We start from the raw sequence: 12,313 nt of genomic DNA, 5'->3' as shown, positions 1-12,313 counted from the left end.
TCACAGGGTTTATCTTTTTCATTTTATGAGAGAAATACTGATAGAAATTTCTTTCTGAAAATGGATTGCACATCCAAAACTAAGTAATGCTAAGTAAGTATGCTGGTCAGCCCTGATCTTCTGTCAGTGTCCTTCTCCCAGGTGTTGTAGAATCCATGTCAACACACATTGTTCTTTCTTTGCTTCTTTTCTTCAGTACCTCACCTCACCAGGTCCTTGATGCCAACCCACAGACAAGTGAAACTGAGCAGTTTGGAACATGAGGGTATTCTGTGTGTACGTGTGTGTGTGTATGCCTGGATGTGTATGTTTGTGTGTGTGTGTGTGTGTGTGTGTGTGTGTGTGTGTTGACCCACTTTCACACAGGGAGAGAGACCGAGAGAGGTAGAGCTGTGAAAGTTCTTCCCCCTTCCTTCCTTTTCTCTACCTCCGCTGACTCTCCCTCGCTGCCCCGGCATCCAAGGGATGCAGCGGTGACTATGGCAACACTGCAGCAGTGAGCAGATCAGACTCCTTACTCTCGTGCCATTTTTTTTTCTTCCTTTCCTTTCTGTCTTCTTACACTTTTTTTTCCTCACTCCTGTTTGTCAGCTCAAGGCTGTGTCACGGGTGTGCATCTAGATGTTGTCTTTATAATTACAAAGATCCCTATCTTCTGATTTATTTAGTATGCCTGCACTGGGACTTTGCTCAGCAGTAAGCCTCTAATTTAGCCTAATTTGCATTAGGCTTTTTATTTCCTACATTTTTTTTCCAGTGCGGTGGATATTCAAAAGGCTGACGTAAATACGACATAAAGTTCAACTTCAACATGTACAAATTGTTGTAGGAGACAAAACTCTGAGGTTGCATCCCACTTCACTCGCAGTGTGAGAAAGAATGCGGGTTGATTGCCACTACAAAAGGTTTTTTCAGGGGGGGAGAAATCATCAGGATGCTGTCCTGAACAACCTGTTGTCGCAGAGGGATGATGTCGTGCTGCTGACTCTTGCTCGGCCCACTTGTGATTCCTAGATAACACCGCATCTGAGACTATTCTCTCCTGTGTTTCGTGTGTGTGTTGTGTGTGAGTGTGTCTGTGTGCCTACCATCTCATTGGCACAGCAAAGCCACCCCTGCCCAGCAGTTTGAAGCTGAGGACTCCTGGCAAAGACAGAAGGGCTTTTGGGACCTGCAACCGTATGAATTTTTCATTCACTTGCCTCTGCCAACTCTCGCCCCTCTTTCTCTCCCTTTATCTCGGTCTCACTAGGCTGCTCCCTCTCTCACTGACAAGTATTGTCTCTTGCTCAGTCTCCAATAGCACACCTGGTACCTGCGCAAGCGGAGAGAGTAAACACAAAAGCAACCCCCACGCTACCCCCACAGCCCTGATGAAACACTCCCTCAAATGCACCGTGTAGCCTGCAGATGGAGTAAATGGCTCCTAGACCACGGTGGCTGGTATTCTACATTCCCATGTTTTGTTTTTTTTTAAATCTCCCTCCTCCTTCTCAGGGTCCCTGAGGCTGGGTATTTAGAGAGAGGGCAGATGAATGGAAAGGAATCCATTCTGCAGGGCAGTGTTAGCAAAAACAAGGGAAAAAAATACACGAGAATGTGAATGAATTCACACTGGAATTGCACTGAAGGCACTACAGAAAAGAGTAAGCACTGCATCGGCAAACGCACAACCTATCCTAGCCGGTAGCCGCAAATCTCCTCCCTCTGCGTAGCACTTTGTGTAGTCATTGGAGGGGTGCTGGCAAATATTTAAAAGCGAGATGACATCCACTGTGCGATTAAGTCCTTTCTGCGCTAAGCTGCCCTGACGAGATGGCAGATGAAAGAGTAAACAAGGATTTTTTTTTTCCACTTTTTGTCATCTTCCTTATGCGTCACTTCTGCATCCGTGCACACACAACAGACAAAAACAATGACTGCGCGAGACAACCTGACATGTCCTTTTCATGGGCCAGAAAATAGAGCTGTCAAGTGGCGGTGGCACAGACAAGCCACTGAATCTGGATGGATTCCTCAAGCAAAATTGACTTTCCGAAAGCAGTTGAACCCACAGGCCATGACATTTTAGATCTGAGCTCCAGAGACATTTAAGATCTCAGTGGGTGACATGTTACCTTTGCCCATTGTCTGTGCTTGAATCTATATGGCTTGGCAGGTCCCGGAGATACAGGTAATGCCCAACATGCAACGATCCTGTGTTATGTTAGTGTGGAAGATGTGTGAGATGGGCACTTCTGTGGAGCTCTGCACGGTGCTCGTCTTTGCGTGAGTCTTGGGAGAAGCGGTTGCCTTCACATGCTCAGTGTATTCTTTAAAAAGTTAGGAGTTTCCCTTGATCAATTATTGATCAAAGCCATTTACAAAACACTGCCAAAAGTCACGAGTGTGTATTGTGATTCATGGTGTTCATGTGTATGAAAGTGTGTTTCTGACTATGCGGCACTGAAAGAGAAAACAGAGGGGCATGGAGAGAGGGAAAGGATGAAGCAACAAAGGTATAAATGAGGAAAATAGGGATGGGGAGCACATGTGCATGTGGCTTCACAGCGAAAATGAGATGTTTCGTGATATGCTCTGTGGGGAGAGGGATTCCAAAGGCTCCTTTGGAAAAATGACACAGAATTTGTCACATGCTCTACGGTGTACAAGTAAGATATATTACATTCAAATCAGAACACGTTCCTATATCCCAGTAAATCACAATGGATGCTGTCAGACTGTCACACAGGATTTGTTCTATTATTAAGTGACTAGGGAGCAGATCCAAGTCCTGTAAATCATGCTGCAGAGAAAATCTGAAATTATACCCTTTTAAATACAGGTGGTACGAGTCAAATTTGTAGGAGACAAGGCTGGACTGGGACAAAAAAATCGGCCCGGGCATTTTGACTAGAGTCCGGCCCACCAGGATAAAGATTGAAAATGTGACGTCATTCAGGGGTAAAACCGCAAAGGATTCTGGGAATTTGTGGCAAGAGGTACTAGCGCACGCAGGCTTTCAATTGAACTCAGTTACACGGCGATAAAAAGAAACCCAAAAAATGGCAAGAAGCTGTTGTATTATTAACTGCAATAGCCGGTCGCATGGCAGCCACGGGAAGCCGACGGGTAAAGAGATCGTTTTGTTTTTTTTATCGGATTGTTTCGTTGAAGAGAAATTTTTTAAGCCATGTTTCCAAAGTAAGAGCCGTCAGATGGTCTGGATATACCAAATATAACGTCTCAGAACACTCCAGCTCACATGTTAGTCTGCTGTAGTTAATACATTTTTCTTAACATAATTGGTGATATAGGTTACAAGCAAGTCTGGCGCTGAACAGAAATTGTCCCGCTATGCTCCTTTGTTTATTGTGCATAAATAGTGAATTGTCCTGACACAATATTGCGTTTCGCTTCTGTTATTACCATGGTACATTGACAAAAACATATACTTTTATTCACAGGATAAAACAGTTGTTTTGTATCACTAATTGTCCAGTGCGATTACAACATATAATATTATTGTCACTGCTCCATTTCTGTAATGCGAACCAGAAATTATTTCCATTACTAATTAATTACCGTTGAGCTCAAAGGTTATATTAATAAACGGTTAATGAATGTGTATTTATGACGACGATTTGTGAGACTGGTAAACTTACCTTTGTTCGTACGATGGTCTTTCGTTCTACACGGTGCATTTCAAGGTCCTGCACCCATCCGTCGGTAAACTGTACCTGGGCTTGTTGCAGTGACCTGAAGTTACTAAACTTCATGAGTGTATGCACTCACTCCAAGAACCGTATAATTATAAATCTGAGCGTGGTGAAAGTTGGGCAGCACGCTAACGTCTTTTGTCCACTCTGTGTGCTGAAAGGGTCTGACCCTTTCACTCTGATTTTTCCTCGTATCTTTTCTTTGTCTTTTCGTCAAGTCTGTCTTTGTACGGACCGGCATTGTTCTCCTTTTGTTTTGTACATTCCTTTTTTGTGCAGCAAAGAAAAAACAAGAAGGTATTGGAACCAGAGAATGAACGTTTTGCGGTGTTGCAAATTCTTGCATTTGATGCAGTACTTGGATTGTTTTGCCACTAGTTCCCGGCATGCAATGCGCGAAAATCACGTGATTGCTAAACAAGGGGGAGGCACCCTCCCCCTTGTTTAGCAATTACGGCCTCCTCGGCTGTAATTGGTCCAGCCCATAGTCGATCATGACCAATTGGCCAATCCAACACCTTTCATTATATATACCCTAAAAAAAAAAAAAAACCATCGGCCCATAAAAACAAAACGCCCACCGGGCAAATGCCCGGTGGGCAGCTGGCCAGTCCAGCTATGGTAGGAGATGTTACTTTCAATCAAGATGACTTGCCAGTTTAAAAGTTGCAGGATGCCACAGGTTGGACTTAAGCTGCAAGTATGCATGAGAACGAAACACCAGGCAGGATGAACCTTATGAAAGAAGATACGTGATTTCATCTAAATAATGAATCAGTCTCACTCATTGTCACATTTATTTTTTATTTAGGCATCAGTGCATTTTGTCCCAGGCCTCAGACTGCTGGTACCGTAGCTCTGCTTTTGAATGAAATTACTGTTTATTGGATTTGAATACATGGCATTATTGGAACTTCTCATTGCAGCCAAGCCTGCTGTCGGTGTTTTTCTTGTTTGTTTGTTTTTCATTTCTTATCTTGTCATAATAATTAAAAGGCAGGAATTTTAAAAAAAATGTGTGTAGCCTTAATGCATTTAATCATTTTTTTCAGTGCTGTTTTTTGTACACTTCCTGATCAGCCTACAAGACTCAGTAAAACAGCAGCATGACAGTGGATGAGCATTGACTGTGACATGGTGCAGATTACAAAACTGTTCTGTCTTTTCATTAATAAAGGCTTATACAATGTCAGCCTTTCATTTTCCATTATTTTACCACTTTCTGTTACATTTATATTGGCGTAATTATGTAGCTTGCTAAGAAAAATGTTTTTTTTTTTAAAGTACTACCTTAAACGTTACAGTGTGTGTAGTCTCACAGCTAGATTGCTGTCAGCTGAGTTCTGTTTTCTTACTCTTCCCAGTTAAAATGCATTATGTACTATGGTGGTTGCTGAAGGAAAACATATCATAATCAGCTAAGAGAGAGCAAAAACACGGCATATTTCAACTACTGTTTGTGCAAAAAAAAAAAAAAAAAAAACCTTCAGTTGATCCAAAATGCTATTATGACATAACTGATAGGGACTAGAAAGACAGAGTATATACATCTCATACTGTCTCCACTTCACTGGCCAAAATCCATCTCATTACATATAGGTCTTGAATTTTCAGACTGCGTCTTATCTTATAGACCTTACAGAACCATATCACCCCAATACAGAATTTTAATTATTTTAATAATTCTATTTATTTCAAAGTAGAATGAGAAGCTGAGCCTTCAGCTTGCATGTCCACCTTCAGTGGAATCGGCCCTTGTAATGTAAATGTAATGTGTTCATTACAAGATCACGTTTTGAAAGAGTTTCATCATTTCAGTCTGGGGTTGAAAAATATAGTTCAGCGTTTGTTTGTGTTTTAAACTTAAAGTACTTGAAAAACCTTCAGACTTGGCAACTCAGCCAAGCCCACTTCTGGCCTATTAACCAATAACTGATCACAGCAGAAAAGAGCATTGCTCTGGCTCATCCAGTCTGGCACCAGCTTAAGCTAATCTACCCTTACAGTCGTCAGGCCCGAGGAGGAATCATAGCAGAGTTTAGTTAATAGCAACATACCTACATGTTTGCCACAAGTAGATTAAATGTTAACTGTTTAACCATAAACCTTGTTTTTGCTGGTATAGCATTATCAAATAAAACCAGAAATGCCCTATTGTTGTCTATAAGGTTATATAGTCTGCTGTATTTCACTACAGGGAACTTTATATACTTTTGAAAACTACTTTTTGGGGATTTTGTTATTTTTTTCATGGTGACTGCTCACTGTCATGGTTGTGTGCTCCAGAAAACAGCATCCCTCCTTCTGACTATCCTAGAGGACCTGGCCAGACACACACTGCCCAAGAGACAGGCTGCCATTTTCATAAAATTAAAAATGCAACCTTAGAGAATAATCTGCATGCGCTGGTTGTGAAATACAGTATCTTTGTAGACATGTTAACTACAAGACTAGGTTACAATGGATGCAGAAATTTCTATGCTAACATATGCAACTCTGTAACTGCAAATCTTGCAGTAAAAAAAAGTGCAGCATGCTGGCATTTGTTAATTGTCCTGTTTAAGCATTCCTGTTTTATATGCTTTGTATCTTTTTTTCAGTCTGCAATTGCACATTTTTTGCTCTGACCAGTATTATACTACAGCATAATGGCAGTATGGTGTGTATGCATATAGATCGGAATACTTAAAAATAGTACAGTATCTATTTTCATTGTAGACACACATGTCAGTCTGCGCCATCATGTGCTATTAGTATGGCTGTCAAGAAATTAAAACTGTAATTGTGATTGATCGCATCACGTTGTGCAGAAATTTATCGCGCAATTGCAATTATTCAGGGAATAATCACTGCTGTCACACTGCTACATTGATGGCTCCTGTATGGTGTGCTGGACACTATGTGTACTTACTTTGCTTTCACTGTTTAGCTGTTTTGCTACATCCATAAAATAATAGGCACATACCTCTTCATGCTGTCCCTCCTTTATTTTCATGAGTGTCAAAGCATGTAATTGCAGTTCCCACTGTCTGTAATGGGCTGTAACCCACACTAACTACTGTATGATGTTTTGCCCTCTCTGCCCTAATGATGACTGTGGCTCTTGCATGCAACTCATAAGCTGAGTCATTGACTTTCATCCAAAGTATGTCACACATACCTACCAGTACAAAGTGGCCACCCATTGGCAGCGGCAGCAGCCATAATTGATATTATTAAATCAAATCATAACATACAAAGTATATAACATAATGTCTTCTTTATTTCAGTGATGATTTTTCTTGCATATTCCATTTAATAACTGACAATTAGGATTAATGTAACTAATTATATGTCATTACCTGGTTAAGATTTCCAGCACTTCCAGATTTTGCTTATCTGATGCTTTAGAAAAATAGTAACATAGAAACATTGCATTGATTGTTTTTCAGTCAACACTATTGAGGTTTGTAACATATTACCAGCGCTGCAGTTGAATAGTTTTTCTTAGGGGCGTACGTCTCTGAAAGAGGTGATACATTAAGAAGGCATACTAAGAGCTGACTGAATTCTCTGAATACTAAGCAAAGCTTCAGTGCTTACTTTATCTCCTTTAGCATAGTACATAGTGGAATATCCTTTATGTCACTTAGTTGTTTTTCTTTTCTGAAGCAATTTGTAACATGAGTTTATAAAATTCTTCAATAAATTAAAAGAAAAATCTGGTGTGTGAAAATGTTCAAAGTTTAAATGTGTCAAATTGGGTGCAGTTAAGACTCAAATGCAGGACTCACAAACAGATGTGCATAAATTCAAACCAGCCTTTTGTTTGTTGAAATGGTCCAACAAAGTATATGAAAGCCTAAAACATAAAGCAAACAGTGGGATCTAAATTCTTCAACAAAGAGAAAAATGAGGCAAGGTGGGCAAATAGACTTCTGACAAAGAACAAATGGAAACTGGAAATATACACACAAAAACACAGAGGGCAATCAGGGGAAGGGAAACGGTCGGGGAACAAGAACCAGTTGAAACTAATCAAGACAAATGACACAAACCAGGATACAAAAGGAACAAAAACTCAGACTGAGTGTAGAGGCACACGATGCACACCAAAGCAAAGAAAACCCTGAAAGCTATAAATCAAAGGCTTCAAATGTCAGAACTCACAGACTATAACCAAAATAGAGAACACATAATAATAAACCAATTCAATTCATCCTTTTTATAGAATTGGACAACAATATGACATGATATAAGAATATTTCCAGAACATTCCTTTGGAGAGACACCACTGCTTTTTTCCACTTAGACAACCTCCGTTCCTTCATGCACTAACTCGACTAGACGCTGGAACCCTTCCACAGGGATCTTGGCCCATGCTGATTTGATAGCATCACACCAATATTCCGCGGCCACATTAATGCATCTGATGGCACATTATGCTGCAGGAAGCATCCATCTGAAAAATGCATAGATGGTGATGATTAACGGCTGAACTTGGTCAGCAGTAAACTCTGCAAAGTTCAAGTGATGCTCAGTCTGATCTAAGTGATATGATTGGTTGTGTTCAATAACTGGCCCTTGTAGTATTTTCTTTTAAAGTCACAAATGAAGAATCTACAGTGTAACCCATTTGCTTGTGCGTGTTCCATGACATTCTTTGGTACACTGCTGCATAAAGTGAGTTTACATTTATGAACACATCTTACCACTCTTTCTTTCATCTATGATGCATTTCTGTCCCAGGGATTGCCTCCGCTGTCGTGATGTGGCTTTTTTTTTTGTTTGGTTGGTTGTTTTTTTGCTTCTTTTTGCTTCTGTCCCCAGAAAACTCGGTAATGCGTAAATATCCCGTTGTGAAGGCTGATTGTCAGATAGTGGAACCATCGCTTCTGTAACGATCATACCATATTCAAATCTCAAGTCTTGCCCATTCCAATATTTAGCCGAACAGCAATGGAGCCTATCAACTCTGTCTGCTTGCCTTATGTCTTATTTACACATCAGGCAGTATGAGAAGACAAGCTGTTTGCATAATAGTGAGGTATGAATGGAGGGAGTCTTCTCTTCTTCTCTTTTTTTGAGAGAGGTATTTGCAAGCTGATAGAAGAGAAACACCAGACAGTTCCACTGGAGGTATTTTATTGATGATTGGATTTTGACAACAGCAAATAATAACAACAACAATAAAAAATTCAGCTATATTCTACATCATTATGTGGCACTCAGCTATGATTTTTATACCCTGAACAACATCTCAGTTTCTTGACACCAAAGGTTTGTATTTATTTATTTTTTTCAAGTAGCATAAAAGTTAACATAGCTTTTATCATACACGTATTTTCACCCTTTTCAATGTCACCAGTTGAGTTAAAGCCCTCTTTCGTGCAAGGGTTTCTAAAGTGATTTTCCTGAGGTAGTACCCAATCTCCTCCCTAATGTCCTCTGTAGCCTTCAGTTAACCATCTGCTGTGAAGGGAGCACATGGCAGAAGATGTGTTAATGAATGCACACTTATATAATCCAGACCTGTGGTGGAGGGAAAGACAGAGTGCACGAGTGGCAGGCCAGATCCACATCACTTGACACTCCACCAAGTATAAAAGAGAACAATAATAAGGTTTCTTTGTGCCACTAGTGCCTCCAAGTGGCCTGAGAAGGCAATTTTCCCCTTCTTCCTTCTTTCCCCTTTCAAACGTGACATGACAGCTGCTGTTTTCCCTTTTCTCTTTCTATAAAGAAAAACCCAAAAGACATAGGAGCTGATGTATCGCACGCGACAAGGTAATATACGGATGGTATTGCTTTTTCGATGACCACTGCTAAATGGGCAACATGCTGACACAGTAAACCACAACGCGACGACGACTGTTACAGATTGGTCCTTAGCCCTCCTTCTTTCCACCTCCTGCCAAAATGCCATACCTAGCCCTTGCCCTGGCCAACCATCATATCCCCCTCTTATGAATCAAAGACAATGGAGTAGAAGAGAGAGATGAGGGCTTCCAAGCAATTGGCTCTGCCTCACCATTTTTTTTCTTTTCTCTCTCTTGCAGTGTGTACATTTCCTACTTCTCTGCATCGAGCTGTCTAGCTGGGTTGGATGATAAATCCTGAGGCGAGTTTTAAAGCACCAACAGAATACAAACTGCCCAGGCTACGCTTTGTTCACACAGGTTAATATACACATCAGGGCAGCATATATGGGAGTGCTTGCCCACCTTTTCCTCTGCCCTTTCACCCATCTGCTCATGTATCACTCTTTATCTGTGTTGCTTTCAGTTTTGTTGGACTAAGTTGGCTTATTGACATGAGCAATCATCAGAAACAATACTGCTGATGCAGTAGGCAAACAAAGCCAGCAAAACAACTGCTACTGAATATTCACATTGTATTGTTGTTGTCAAGTTTGAGTATTCTCAGTCCATTTTTTATTCATTCTTCTACTTACCAAGCATGACTTTAAATCGATATTGCAGCATTTTAAAACAATACTTGGATTCAGTGGTATCAGTGGAAAGATCTATACTACTCTGCTATCTGTCCACTTTATGCTACAGTCACACTGGGGAAGGCAGTGCTTAAAGACTGCGGCACCACCAAAATCATTACAACCATGAACTTGCGATCTCATTGCCTTTGAAATGGATGCTTCAGAACTTCATCAAAGCTACTTTGTTGTGTCAGGATGGCAATGAAATGGCAACATGATGGAGTCAGTGTGTTATCACAGTTGAACGTGGTCAAGTTTGCCATTACATACAAAACATGTTTTGTGCTAATAGATAGATTATTGGTAGAAACAGAAATGATTTCACTGCAAAATCACAAAGACCCACAGCAATCTCTCTATTTTAAAGAGTTCCCATTTATCTGTTTGCCTTTATAGATTAAACAAAATATATTTCCAAACTGCCAAGAAGTCTGAGAGTGATACGGTTTGCTGAGTAACCAAGCTGTGTTGCTTCATTCAAATAGGTTCACTTCTAATGCCTATAAACAGCATGGCAACATGGCAAATGCGATTGGTTGAGTTAACAGTGGTTACATCCACCTTTTATAGGTGTGTTTGCCAAAAAGTGGGCAAACTTTATTCTTGTTGTTAGCTGATTCATTGATTCACTGCTAAACCAGGATAGAAAGTAAGGACTGAACTAGCATAGCACAAAACACTAGCATAAAAAAGCAAGTGAAGTAAATTGCGCTAAACTGCCACATAGACATTTCTAGCTAGCTTATAGCTATTATCTGTGGAGCTAGCAGTTTGGGTTAAAAGATCACAGGCCTTTTACACAGTGAACATTTTTTATTTTGTTAGATATTCAAGTCATTTACAGAAATGATGCCAGAAACATTTAAAATGGGAAATCTTAAATGTGTCTTGCACATTTTCTAAGCACCGCTGCATTACCATTTCATGGGATGTTAGTGCCTCTGAAAACAAGAATTTAATACTGAGATGTGTTGGGCTAAGCAATGCTTGTGCAAACAGTGTAGATTTGCAGTGATTAATCTGCCTGAGAAGAGATTAAGTATTAGATTGTAGAATTATTTGCATTGTGTATGAGAGGCTAATAGAGATACAAGTGCAATCTCAACCTATAAAAGAGCATTTTACACATTCTGTTTTGGAGATGGCACTTTTCTTCCTTTTGTTGGGAAATCCCCTTTCTGTGAGCTAACATATATCATTAACACACTGGCACAAATGTTGATAATATAATAATACATTTCTAAAGTTACTGTGTTCTTTTCTCTCTGCCAATAAATAACCACTCTAATAATCTGGGAACGATGCAAGCAGACACACTGTGACCTAGACTATGGTAGGCTTCACTGGACCTGAACACAACCATTTTAGCTGTTGAGCCAGCAGGCCAAATCAAGTGGTCTTTATTAAAGTCGCTTTGATGGATTCACCTCTGGCCTCCCCTGCTGTGATCTATCGCCTGTCCAGCTCTTGGAGGTCGTAATAAACTTGTTTAGCAAGAGGGTCACTGCATGCAAGCAGGGTGTGAGTGTGTGTATGTGCACGCGGGGGGGGCGGGAGTAGTTTCCTGCTTGTAAAGTCTGTTTTGTGGATCAGGTGGATCATATATCATATGTGGATCATATACAGCCTTTCATCCATGGCTGCTGGCCCCGGATCCACTAGTAATGATGTGTCTAGTTTCTCCACAGGTTATAGTGTTGTAGCATATATTTATACACACACTTTTAAGATATCAGGCACAGTGCCAGTGTAGTAGATTTTCTTAATAGAGTAGTAAATCAGGAGGCTGCCATCTTTCAGGTTTGTCTTCACATGCTTGTTTGTTAGATTTAGGCACCAAAACTATTTTGTTAGTATCTGTTCTTAATTGAGGATAAATTAGGCCATTTTAAAATGTTAAACATGTTTATGTTTTTAATCTTACATGGGGGACATGGGTCATTCCAAAGATGAGGAGCGCACGGTACATCCATTCACATGGCTGGAAGAAAATGGTTAAAGCCTTTTTAAAGCATAATATAGATAGTTATAAGATCTTGCATAAACAACTTGTGGGGTCATTTTTAGGAATTTTCCTGATTTTGGATATACTGTACACTGTATTACCAAAAGTACTGGCTCATCTGCCTTCAAAAATATA

This window comes from Pundamilia nyererei, unplaced genomic scaffold (genome assembly GCF_000239375.1).
Source record: "Pundamilia nyererei isolate P.nyererei 1_Seehausen unplaced genomic scaffold, PunNye1.0 scaffold00030, whole genome shotgun sequence".
Lineage (NCBI taxonomy): Eukaryota > Metazoa > Chordata > Actinopteri > Cichliformes > Cichlidae > Pundamilia > Pundamilia nyererei.
Note: the sequence above shows the minus strand (reverse complement) of the source record.